The sequence below is a fragment of the Hippoglossus stenolepis genome, chromosome 11, assembly GCF_022539355.2.
Source record: "Hippoglossus stenolepis isolate QCI-W04-F060 chromosome 11, HSTE1.2, whole genome shotgun sequence".
In the NCBI taxonomy this organism is placed as follows: Eukaryota; Metazoa; Chordata; class Actinopteri; order Pleuronectiformes; family Pleuronectidae; genus Hippoglossus; species Hippoglossus stenolepis.
This window is the reverse complement of record NC_061493.1, coordinates 3,930,083-3,943,311: the sequence shown is the minus strand read 5'-3', so window position 1 is coordinate 3,943,311 and position 13,229 is coordinate 3,930,083. Positions and strand designations below refer to the sequence as shown.

The 13,229-nt window shown below is 41.5% G+C and overlaps 1 protein-coding gene across 1 annotated transcript in view; it reads left to right on the top strand.

The window, feature by feature from the left end:
• brinp2 (bone morphogenetic protein/retinoic acid inducible neural-specific 2) overlaps positions 1-13,229 on the top strand; it is a 222,190-nt gene that overhangs the window by 184,133 nt on the left and 24,828 nt on the right. The gene's annotated exons all lie outside the window — the stretch shown is intronic.

The following is a 13,229-nucleotide window of genomic DNA, read 5'->3' as shown; positions in this document are numbered from 1 at the left end:
GTCAGACTCCATTAAAACACCAACGTTTTTAACCTTCTCTTTTAAAGTATATCGTTAGACTTTGTACTTCCCAGTAAAGGCTATGAGGAGATTCTATGCCGTAGGATAGACACACAAACACTCAGCTTCTGCCTTTTCACTCTTGATCCCTTCCTTCTATTTCTGCCCCATATCTTGAGGATATCCCCCACCCCCCCCCTTAGTTCACTGAAGATAGGAGATAAGCGGAGAAGGGGGAGGTGTCTCTGGTTCCCTCTGGGGGAGTCGTTTAATGAACGCTCTTATCGCTTCGCCCGCCTCGCTTCCTCGGACACAAAGTCGACCTCCGTGAAGTGTAACTAAGGTGCTAGGATAGAGGTGCTATGAGGATACATCACTTACCAGGTAACCGCTGCAGCTGGGGAGTTGAAGATTGGACGATGTGAGTTGAAATCTGTCATCTCCACACAGAAGCACGGATGCCATGAACCAGTCAGTCGGACAGAGATTTAAACCCAGGAGAGTTCTTAATGGAGTTGTGAATTGGAGAGATTGCCATTGAAACATGACATGGGAGTTGATTTCATGTCGCCAAGTGGCACAGTGTATAAAATCCCCAAAATAAGCATATTGTTACGACCACAAGAGAACTGGGACATAAACATAACATAAAACTAAACAACGGAAATAATGAAACGGAATTAAAAGTTTACAACCTGCCTGCGAGAACCAAAACAGGAGAAAAAACTTAATGGCAGCCCCCCCCCCCTCCGCTGTAGAATTAAAAATAAATGGCACACAAACAACTGAGAGAGAGCAAAAAACTCAGATTTAACAAAGTAGGGATAGTTAGATCCAGCCGGATACATGTTAGTCACAGAACCATCAACCAGGGTAGCTCTTACAGATCAACAGGCAAGCATCCGAGCCGTGCAGCTCCTCAGTCCCTGGTGGCTTGGTTGGCAGCAGGTGCTCAGGTGTCGCCAACCAATAGCATGAGGAGGGAGTGTCCAAGGTGAGGGCCCGGTCACACACACATGGATATATCAGTGGTGATCCTTTGCTTCCTGTTCACTTCCAATCAAATGAAACACCTGCTTCCTGTGGCGAGACGAAGTGCAGAGTTAGTGAACTTGAACTTGTAATAATGACATTGCATAATCAATTTCATACATTCACCTGTAGGGGCATTTACAACAAGGAAAAAGGGCACATATAACAGGAGGTTTTTAATTCCTATTATATTTCTAGTATATTTGGGAACTTACATGCACCTTTGTCTTTAACACTCAAGTATTCTCAAACATTTTGTACTAACAATGGGTCAAATGATTGTTCTCAATATCACAGGGGTTTCTCGTAGGTTGTCGACCTCTGATCCCATCTGGTTTTCGGCAAATATAAATGCCACGATAAACCTATAATGATAAAGTCAGCAACTAGTTAGATACCTCAGAGAAAGTCACATGTGAGGGATCACTCTCCCGGGAAGGACAGAAGTGTCAAGAAAATGTCTGACAGAGATGAAGGGAGCAGTTGTAATGACAGAGGTGTTGTCAGTAATGGTAATATGTGTGAGTAGGCATCTTGTATATCTATTCTATATCTAAGTAATAATCCTTGATCAGCTGCCGTCAGTAGGTAGTTGCATCACTCCAAATGATTATAAATAAAAGGATGGATGGATTCTAGTGCTTACAGTTTGAATTTGTGAGTAACAACATCTCGATGTATACATGTTTAGGATGTTTACATACATTTAAATGACCCACATTAAATACATAAATCGTCCATGTTTAACACGCCCAGTGTTGTAAATCCTACATACTGACTATGAGCAGAAAAAAAAGGATTAAAATCTAAATCAACAATAAGCAATTGTCTCATGTCTAATTCTAACAAGATACGGTAAAATCTAAACATAATAATCAGATCATATAAAGCTTAAAGCTCTGTTGAAAAGTTTATATTGTATAAAGAGCGTTTGTACCACTCCTCTCTCGTTGTTGTGTTCACAGCTGCTGGCTGGACCAAGGCCCTCCTGGTGCCAAGTGCCACCACGAATCTCCAGAGACTCAATTAGAACACAGACACACAGCCTATCAAATGTCATCACTGTTGGTGTGTGTGTGTGTGTGTGTCTGTGTGCGTGTGTGTGTCACAGCTGCATATGACCATGCAGACAGGCCTTCCAGTTAATGAGGAAGTCATTAACAAGCTTCTAAAGCCAAAGACAGATTTGTGTTTCTTCGCAGGTCCTTGTAAAGTTCATCCTCTGTGGAATGAACTTCATATATGAACAGTTTGATAGTCAGACTAGAGGACACACAGCAATAGAACCACACAGATACTTCAGGCTCTGATCTGTGTATTGATAATATAATTCATATTACCCTGATGTGAGTGAGGACATTTTGTTTTTGTTTTTGCAAGTAGTTTTCTCCCAAAGCAAATACTTCCAAGGTGTCATATGACTAACAATGCACCTGCAACAATGAAAAAGTATGAAATCATTTTGTGTGATGAAGTTACATACAAAGTCAATGTAAAGACGCGAATAAGACGCTAATTTTACATCTCTCGTGCTGGGCAATGCGAACGGTGCAACACGATCAGTGCAACATTTGCACTTGTTCTTCGAGTTAAAAGGTTGGACTTGCATGATGCAATGTTGTAAAGGCCAATCAGCGTTGAGAATGGAAACGTCATCTCGACACACTAAACATTTGCTGCATATTTGGTGTAAAATTACCACAATAATTGTCACCTCTCCATGTTTATGCAACTGTAGTCAGTATGAACAGATCCCATGTTAGTCACAGAACCATCAACCAGGGTAGCTCTTACAAACAGGCAAGCATCCGAGCCGTGCAGCTCCTCAGTCCCTGGTGGCTTGGTTGGCAGCAGGTGCTCAGGTGTCGCCAACCAATAGCATGAGGAGGGAGTGTCCAAGGTGAGGGCCCGGTCACACACACATGAATATATCAGTGGTGATCCTTTGCTTCCTGTTCACTTCCAATCAAATGAAACACCTGCTTCCTGTGGCGAGACGAAATGTGCAGAGTTAGTGAACTTGAACTTGTAATAATGACATTCACTTGTGTGCGGGCGTGCCCTGACGCCCGCAGCCTGAGAAGCACATTGCATAATCCATTTCATACATTATTATTGGGTTTCTATGTTCTTAACTATATTTTTAATTGTTCCCCATTAGATGCTGAAAACCGGCAGAGCTGGTCAAAAGAAACACTGCTTGAGAGCACTCAGCATGAAAAGAAATACATGTCCTCCCATCCCATCACAAAATGTGGCTACTTGATTTGAAAATGGCTTTCACGTCGTTTATATTTCTGGTCTCAAGGAAGTAAACCATTTCCTATCCATGGTAATGGGTTCTGCTCCCATTTGTAGAACAACGCTTCAAAGATAAAAGCCAAATAATCAATATAAACATGAAAATGTAATATTATATATAATATAAAAGTGTTCTTTTTGTAGCTCAAGGATGTCTGTGTTTCCATAATGACTTGAAATATGTTGCGCGACTGCACTTTAGGGCTTTTACCAATTATTACTTTTGTTTTGCAAATGACGCAGAGAATGACAAACACAAAACAATTTAGATACTTTGTATAAATATATCTCCCCCGCCCTCAGTCGTCATCCCTCTTAATAATCCCCCAACCATGCTCTCCAGGGTCTTCTACAGACTGCTTAGCCATATCTTATTGAGAAAGCTATGATGTATGGTGTTCCTCTTATCGTGTCCCATGGAGGATTTGCACCGCTGCCTTTGACCACATCTCCAAGGTGGAGGAGTTTGCCTTATTAATTTGCGCAGTGAAAAGCTCCAGTGGCATCACGTCATGGAAATGTGTCCTGTGTTGCAGTTGAAACCTCCCAGTAACAACCTGCCCTGCCTTTTATCCAGTTCACGGAAGAATTGTTGAGAAGCAGCAAAAATGAATTACTTAGTATGGCTTTTCAGATTAATTCTGATAAAACGTACACACATACACAACCCCAAATGTCTAAAAAACAGAAGGCCACTCACACATGTGTTTATTGTCTCCCAGTAAATTGAGTTGACACATGTTGAACTTTTTTTTTTTCCGTCTCTTTATCTGTGTCATATGAAACCTGGTGAGAGCTGTTAGGGTCAAAAGTCTGCGACCACTTTCCCCTCTAAGTGTAAAGCAACTGCTGCTAGGGTGAGACAGTTTTATGGATACACCTATTCACACTGACCAGTGCATTTGATTGGGGAATCATGTCTCTTGATGCTGAGAAACGTTTGACTGGAAGTATTAATGGGCAATATTAGGAGGATATCAGCTCTGTGACAAGTTTGTCAAACACCAACAAGCTTTATATGCCAACCCATCAGCTGTGCTTGGAACAAAAGGGACTTCACTCTGATCCTTTCCTAATTTCCATGGTCCAAGATAAGTTCTGTATCAAGCTTTGTTCATGACAATCATATTACATACACTGTAAAATTATTCTACCTCTCTCTCAGCTGTACTTGTAAACCACCTCAGTCGGCGTATAAAATGAATTGGATGCTGTTGAATGAGATCTGGAGAACTTGGAGATCTTGAATCCAACATTTAATTTACTCCAGGAAACTGCATGGAACACTGCATATTACATTATGGACAAACTCTAGCCACACATTTCAGAGCTGTAAAAAAAAAAATTGGAATGGAACCAATGTCATTATTACTTCATGTGACATTAAATAATAAATTTAATCTGTAATTAAATGGCTATTCGTCACTTTTACCTTTTGATGGACTGGATGAACTCTCTCTCTCTCTCTCACCAGGAGATGTGTGTTATTAATATACTCCTGGGCAACAGAAGAAGCTACACTATCTACAGTACAGAGCGAGTGAAAGAGCGACTCTGGGACAATGTGTGGGAAAAGACCTTCTTCTCCCCTAAAAGCCCAAACTACCAACTTATCCGTTTCCAGTAACTGGTTTCATTGTTGTGGCTGATCAGTGTCTCTGAATCTGTTCCTCCAGAGCTTTTGTCCTTTTTATTCACCCTAGCTCAGCTCTTTCTCCTCTTTCTCCCCTCACTTTCAACTGCGCTGTTCATTCTTTGGACACATTAGTTGAACCCTAACCCGCTGAGTTGATGCCTGTGTGCATGTGTAATATGCAGTGCATGTTAGACTGTGCTGTTTTAAGGGAAGACGTCCTGGTCACAGAAACCATGTTGGCACCTAAACAGAAAAATCAAATCTTCCAAAAGTCATTTATATTCCCTGTATACTACGTCCTAACTGTTATGAAGACAGCTTGAACAGTTAGTATCTCAATCACCCTGTAAGCTGTGATTTCATTGATGAAGCGACTAATTCATAAAGCAGTTTATATCTGTTAGTATCTGAGTCAGCAATTCAGTCATTATGACGGCATGTTCACCTTTCATTTCACACAGGATGACATTGGATATTTATAGCCCCTCATTACTCACGTCAGCAGTGACATCTTATTGGTCGGGGATAATTGGAAGCAAATTTGCAATCCATAAAATCACAATGGTCTCCTCATTGGGAGCTTTAATTAGTTCCCTCTGTGTAAAAGGTTAAACATTTCTCAGCACACATTAAGCTTATGACTGACCAGAGCTGACACTTTGCCAAATCCCTTACAGTGATCTCTATGTTTCTTACTCTCTCATCTATTTTAATCTGACCCTCCTCCACCTGACCCTCCGCAGGCAACAAAGTGATTCACATTGCTTCAGTGAGGACAGCTCAGTGCTGTTTAAGCCTCTTGTAAACATCACATGCCCTGGGCCCCGAATATCTGAGACGTTTTTGCAGGACAGACTCAAGCGCTTCTCTACTCCTTCGCATGCCGAAAAACAAAGACGTATAGCTCACTACACTAGAAGAAAAGCCGAATTTTCGTCACTGCAAACGCCTGCAGACTCGCCTAATTCCTGGCAGTTAGTGCCCGTTTACAGGAGGCGAATTCCACGTTCGTCCGTGACACACACTGACACAAAGGGGCAGAAACATACCCCTGCTTTCGCAGTGGTGGGGGCTGGGGAAGGGGGCGTGCCGCCGTGGAGTCGCGGAGCGAAGGTGTTATCTAATTAGCATATGCATCGCAGTGAAATCGCTTGTTAGAACTTATCTCACTTCACCATTGGATGAAACCACAGACCTTTGAAACGAAAAGTCACTTCTTCACTGGCTGGTAGATCTGTTGCTATTGGTCACCCTGGGTCATTATAATACACACGTGGGTAAACCCCTCCCACACATTAACAATAATAATGAATATATAGTTATTACTAATAATTTATATATTAATATATATTATATATTTATTATTAATTAATATATATTAATTATTAGTAAGCCTTTACCAAAAGCACTGCAGTTACTGAAGACTATACATTCATTCATGTGATGCTTGATGTTATATGTTGAACATATTGTAGAGGGAAAAAAACATTAACAAGGTATATGTTGAGTCAAAGCTTTATTTACATACAGCACAAATAATGTAAAAACACAACTGGCCTAGCCAGTGAAAAACTAATCAGGTGAAGCTTGAAATGTCTCTTTGCCGCCTCTGGGTCAGAAGTTCTTTGTGGGACTCTGTCCGAATCTGCTCCAGTGTGTAGACGTCTATGATGTGTAGCTGTGAGATTCAGTGTAGCTTCCAGTCTTATTTGAAGTGTGGCACACAGGTCGGTGAGCTCCTGGCTGTGGAAGGATGGATCCATGTCATCTGTCCCGCTTCAATCAGCTGTAAACATAATCAGTACAATTAGCACAGTTCAATGACAACATACACCTATACATGTAACTGAAAAATGATCTAATGAATCTAATCTTACCCTCTTTCTTCTCTGTCGACTCCTGAACTTCTCAATGCTGCTGCAAGAGCTGCAAGGTCCAGTTGGATGTACGGGAAGTTCCTTCAGACTGGCTCTTAGTACGTCATAGTACAGGCAGCTGGAAAACCACATGAGTAACATGAGTATATTATTAATAAACGGAAATAGCCTCGCTACATCACCGTTGGAAGATCCACAGTAAAAAAAACATTTACTAAACAGTTACTTACAGACAATGGCGTCATTATCCGGACTTGCAGCTAGAGTCTCGGCCAAATGTGCAGTGACTGCCTCGTTGTGTGTGTGGGGGGGGGCTCAGGCTGTGAAAACACAATGATGAAATAGATCAGATAAAGTAAACCTGGAAAATGTATTTTATACAGCACAGCGCGTCTCTTCTTTAATCTTACCCTCGCTCTGCTTCGTAGCACCGGTGTTCCAGTTTAACTGGTGATCATGGCAACTGGGGATATGTTAACTTTTTTCCAGATGTTGATGGCCGGTTGCAGAGCCGGTCGCAGATTCGTCATTTTCACAAAGCGCCTGTGTGTGAAGTGCGGTGATCTACTGAAGGTCTCGTTGAAATAAAAATCATACAAAAACCCTTCACGAGTTAATGTAATGTGTCCGCATCACGTTGAGACAACAATATAAATCAAATGGTTAAAAAAAAAGAAAATAGTATAAAAATCTTGAACGGGATTCGAAACAACGAGCCAAAGCACTATTAGCTTGTGGCCTGATGACGATCTCATTACGCCACCGAGCCTCTGAGATCTTCATCGCGCGTCACATAAATGTTGCGTTCTTTGCTTTGTCAGCTGTATAACACCAGATGTGCTTTAAGGTAACGCCCATGTTATCTGGTGATAGTCCGAACACAGAATAAATGCTGCATACTTAATACCAGGCTTCACAAACTGATGCTCCTCTTCATAGGAGACACGGGGAGTTATGAAGAATACACATGCGTGACCAGCTCCACTCAAAGTACTTTCGTTTGACGCTAGTGATCATTACAATGCGCACACACCAAACAAGTGTCATATGAAAACATCCCCTCACATCAACAAGGCGGAAGCTTGTGCGGTGTTTTTGTGAGTAAAGTTGGTGAACGTGCTTCTGTTGGACGTGTAAAGCTTCATGTGTCCTCCTGTCGCTGCTGGCTAAAGTCAGCAGACGTGATTTTAAAAGATGTACTCGATGTTCTCGATGATCAGGTTCAGTCATCGGAGAATGAAAACAACCAAAACACTCATCAGAGAACGGGTGTGTTTGTTTTTCGTAGTTTCTGTAATGCAAGTGTTGTTTAACTGTGTAATCAACAGATGATCTATCTGAAGTGTGTCGAGTGTGTTGTCAACATAACACATGTGTGACGAGGCAGATCTGGAAAACTAACTTAACGTCTTCATTGTCGAACAACGTGTTGTGTATTTCTTCTCTTCTGTCAGATGGCTTCGTGCTTTGTTGGAGCTGTGCCAGTCGAAGGAGTAAATAAAGTTCCCTGTGTAACTATGACAACTCTGGCAAATTATAATAGTGATAAATAATAATAATAAAACTATTTATATTTTATTGTATTTTCACGAACAATGTGGTGTGGTGATACAGGCAATTACGGACGCTTCAGGAAACATCATTAAAAATAAAGTGCCTTTTTGTGTCAGTATCATCTTCAGACTAAATAGAAAGGTGAAAGAAATCCCACCACGGGAATCGATGCGCTGTGGTCCACATAAAAGAGCCTAACATATTGACAATGGCACTGCCCACCACACCACTGATGGGACTGATGTATAGCGTCACTTCTATGTTCCGATGACTGTGAAGCCTGTGCACATCTTACCATGTGTTATTGTTTCAGGGAGTACGCCCACGTTAACTTGTGACAGTCACAATTTCCCCGTAAACTCTGAGTTATCTTTCATACTTCACACATTTGGACACCGCTGCACCCTGCTTACTATTAGTGCGCGTTTCGTGTGCTCGTTGATATCCTGGTTGGTGTGAAGCAAGTATGAACTGCCATGGCACTACAAAAGTCACTGTAGAGACTACCCATTTATGTCCAGATAACCTCTATGGTGCCATGGCAGTTTGAACTTAATGAAGATGAGTGCGCAGATGTGCATATGTGTTGCGTCTACACACTAAATGAAAGGCATTACACCAAACCAGCAAACCATGACAATAGTATTTTTTTCTGACTAAAAGCTCTTACAAGCCTCTCGTGTTTTTATACTTGCTTCACACCAACCAGGATATCAACGAGCACACGAAACGCACACTAATAGTAAGCATAAGGCCAGGTCTCCCTCTCTTCTGTCTCGTTCTACGCCACCCTCGAGAGGAGAAGGCTGTCCAGTCTCTTTCTGATTCCTCTTTTCCACTATATTGGGACAGAAACGTATTTCCCTTTCCATGGACGGGTAAAACAACTGGGCTTAATAATTATACTAGGCTAAGCAAGACTGTTTATTCGATCCCTTGTGATGTTTATAAGTTTGGTTACAAGTTATTTGAAAGTTAATGTTAGTTATGCTCTTCAGTCTTTCCTTGCATGCATCTAGTAACTTTCTCTAATTTGGCACCAACACAGACACATGCATATCTCAGCACCCATCTCTCTGACCCCCGCCACATGTCGTAAACATTCCAAAGGGGGGGAGTCCGTTATCTTTAGAGTGGCCAGCCGCCATTTTGGAAGCACGCTCACTCACACACACATACTCACATAATATCTTTATTTAGTAAGTACACCGTTAGTAATTTGTGTTTTAATACTTTATTATATTCATAATAAATGTTTTTCTTTCACAAATGTTTTTTCATTAATGTTGCATAAGTGAATTTTGCCAACCTCTACACTGTCAAGAACTCTATATCCTTCAACTTAGCTAACTATCTATATGGTAATTTTGGTTATAGTTATTAATTTAATTGTTAATCAGAGTTCCAAATTTGTCGTTAGTACTTTTATGAGACTTAATCAATAAATTGGCTATCTTTTCCCTTCCTTTGAAGGGTGGTGCCCCGAGGTAACTTTAATTAGGGCCCAAGCACCGAACAGTGGGAGGCCCTATTGAAATTGTAATCAATTAAAGTTATTATTTAATATTAATATTTTTAATATTCAATATTTTGATAACCAAATTTATTGAATGCCGAAAGGCACACCATTTTATGGTATCGCGTTTAATGCATTACTGCACAACAATGGTTAGGGGCAGCCAATGGGCTAGAAATCCCCCACATTGGCTACATGGAACTGGATTTTAAGGTGTTAAGCAAACAAAACCCCAAGCGTGGTTAACTAGTTACCAGAGAAGGATCCAAATCCCAGGAGGCACTATGAAATTGGTGTCCATCACCTGCAGAAAACAGTCTCCAGCTCATACTGGGTCAGCCCTATTTGAACCGTTGGATGCAAGTGTGCCAAATGATCTCCTTGCCTCTCAAGCTCTGTTCAAGGTGATAAATGGCACTGCATTCAGCCCTGTCACCAATGTAGGGACCACAGAGGTAACTCTAGCCCCCACACTCAAATTATGTCAACTTCTTCCAAGCTGACATAATCCACCAGCCAGACTGCATCATTGGGACTATGGGAAAGGAGAAATCAAGGGAAACGGTAGCTACCATGGTTATTTAAAATGTAAAGGAGAACCAGCTGCCAATAAAGCCCTTGATCTTCCACCCTCACAGCTCAGGAACAGGAGAGGGTAAGGTCCCTCTTGCATAACTATCAATCTATATTTTCTTCCCATGACTGGGATTTGGGGTGTACAAAACCTGATTGCTCATGAAATTCCCCTCCTAGATAAGACAACTATCCGCCAGCGGTACAAGCATATCCCACCCTCTGAATGTGATGCTGTCAAGCCATACTGTATGTTGAGCAACTCCTAGAGAGCAAAGTCATTTGTGAAAGTTGTAGTCAATTTTTTTTATAGCATTGACCTTTGCTCATGGTATACAATGTAATTCATAAGGGAAATCTATATAAGCTACAATTTCAGCCTGGTGTACTTACGCCAGATATTTTAGTTGGTACCTTAGTTAGTACCTTTTAGAAAAAGGTGTTACCTCTGCACCACTGAGTGAAACTATCCTGATTTGCATTTGTAAAGCTCACAGCTTCATTTACATGTGAAAGCCTCCCCTAGGCCTAGGAGCATGGGGGGTCACCTCCCAACATTCTCAGGCTTGTAAAACTGCCAGAAACTGGAACCCCGCGTCAATTCCCGGCAGTTTTCTGTGCTGCCTGCAGATTCCTGTGAACAGCCGTTAACCTGAAATTCCACCGAAATTTGCAGCGACAGTATCTGACACAAATACTTCTTTTCATGCAGTGCTACGAGTTCTTCATCATGGGGAGACGTTTTCACCTGTGGTTTGCCACAGGACATGGTCTGGTCAGCAGCACCAAGGCTGGCGCTGCTGAAAGTAAACGTCCTTTGATCGATTGATAGAGGCTAAATTTGTCATCTCAACAGAGCATGGACTGGATCGCATGTGCGCATCCAAGCTATCGACACCTTAGTCGTCATATCTGTTATCATCAAGGGTAAAGAGGCTGATTTATGTTGCCAGGAAGTCTTTCACGGAGAAAAACTGTGTGCGTTTGTCTTTTATTACCCAATTGTCTTTGAGGGGGGGGATCTGAGAATTCCTGTGGACATTTTGTAAAAGTCTTGTTATCACACACTCGGTAAGAGGTTAATAAAGAAAGAATACACATCAAATAGCCCATAAACCACAAAGTTATAGCCAGGGAGTGCTCTCACCTCTTGTGTTCAAAGAAGTAGTTATTTGAAAGCGCAGCTTGTAGGAATCACAAGGTGAACGCCCTTCAAGGATAGAAAACAAAATGTCTGTCTTCAGGCTGAGAGAGGAGAAAATCAGATCCTTCAGCCCTTTCTTCAATGAGAACACTTGAAATACACGTGAAAGAAGAAGAAACGTAAGACTAACTCATAACCTTCCCTGACTAAAAGAATGCATTGATTAGACGGTTGAAGTGGCAGCACATAACTTACAGTAAAACTGCTTATGTCTGAAAATATCAGCACCAAGGAGGAAGTGTTGAGTTTCATTCATTGTAGCTCAGCGCCAGAAAAAAGGCAGCTTTGATGGAGTTGTTGGGGAAATGTGGTCACATGGAGGAAATGTTGAATCAGCATCAACTGAGGACCTGGTGGGGGGTTTCAATGCTATTGACCTTCATGGATATCAGACAGGCCATAATTCCCGAAAGCAGTTCAAAATTCAAATATTAACTTGTTAGGTATCGCCAGTGTTAATAATTTTAAATTGCCGACCTTTCTGCCTCACAGTTAACCTACGTACCCATTTGGCTTTTTAACCTTCACGCGTGAACAAACTTGGCGATAATGCCAAAGGTGTAAAAACATAAACAGATCGCTGCTATAACTTGGGGATTGTTTGCAGCTTGAGTGGGTGGGCCGTTAAAACCCATCTGTCCGCAGACAAACGCAGCCCTGGCCCATCTGGGTTCCTTTTGCTATCTGAGACCTTGGGAGCATTTAGGGATAATTTATTAGGTACAGCTATCAGACCCCGGAATGGCTTCCTCTCAATCTATGAGGTCTGCATGTTAAGGAATGGCTTACACTGGTTAAGTGGAGGTTCACTGTGGTTCACCATCATGCATCTGTCCTCCATTTATCCTTTATTAATAATGGGGGCAGCTGCTGTGGGCTTCCTCACATGCTGATGAGTGAAAACAAAGAGATAATAAAATGTGGTGTTGACCTGCTCACAGATTATTCAAAAAATATGTAAAGACAGATTTTCCAAATTTAATTACAATGCACTCATGTATAATGCATGCTGTGAAAAAATGACCACTAAGGCCCTATTAGATATTGAATACGGCTTTAGCCTAAGGATGGCAGATTGAATTAGTTAATATTTTTAGAGTCAGGGTTTTTTATTGAATTCCTCTCCTCATATCAATGCTGTCATAACTATATTTATGTCAGTGTTTTATATGTTTTACTACTTAGCCAGTGTTGGTCATTAATGAATTACCTAATGCAAGTTGTTTTTGGTAAGCTGAGGTTTTCATGTAACAAGCTGAGGAAGCGCTGGCTTAGTGGTGAAGTGGCGTACTACATCAGAAATGCAGTGTTTATAGCGGTTCTGAACTGCCACAGTGTAAGGAGTGAAAACCTGATGATTATAGATTTGTTCTAATAGCCAGCCAGATCAGGTTGAGGGTCATATATTGTTAAAATAGGACATTAGTGAATGTGTTATTGCATCTCTCATCTCTCCTTACTATTTGTGGGTTGGGGTTAGCGGCTGTGGCTCAGTAGGTAGAGCAACAACCAGAAGGTTGGCCCCTCCAGTCCTCT